Consider the following 210-nt stretch of genomic DNA (forward strand, 5'->3'; position numbering starts at 1 on the left):
GCCTGAAAACTGGTTCAACCCCTACGGAAAGCAGTGTGGAGAACTCATAAAAAACTACAAATGAACCTACGATTTGACCCAGTTATACCACTCCTTGGCATATACCCAAAGAACTCGTCCTATTGCAGAGACACTTGTACTCCCATATTTGTTGCTGCACTTTTTACAATAGCTAAGAGATGGAAGCAACCTAAGTGTCCCTCAATTGAT

The sequence above is a fragment of the Nannospalax galili genome, unplaced genomic scaffold (assembly GCF_000622305.1).
Source record: "Nannospalax galili isolate Female #2095 unplaced genomic scaffold, S.galili_v1.0 scaffold709, whole genome shotgun sequence".
In the NCBI taxonomy this organism is placed as follows: Eukaryota; Metazoa; Chordata; class Mammalia; order Rodentia; family Spalacidae; genus Nannospalax; species Nannospalax galili.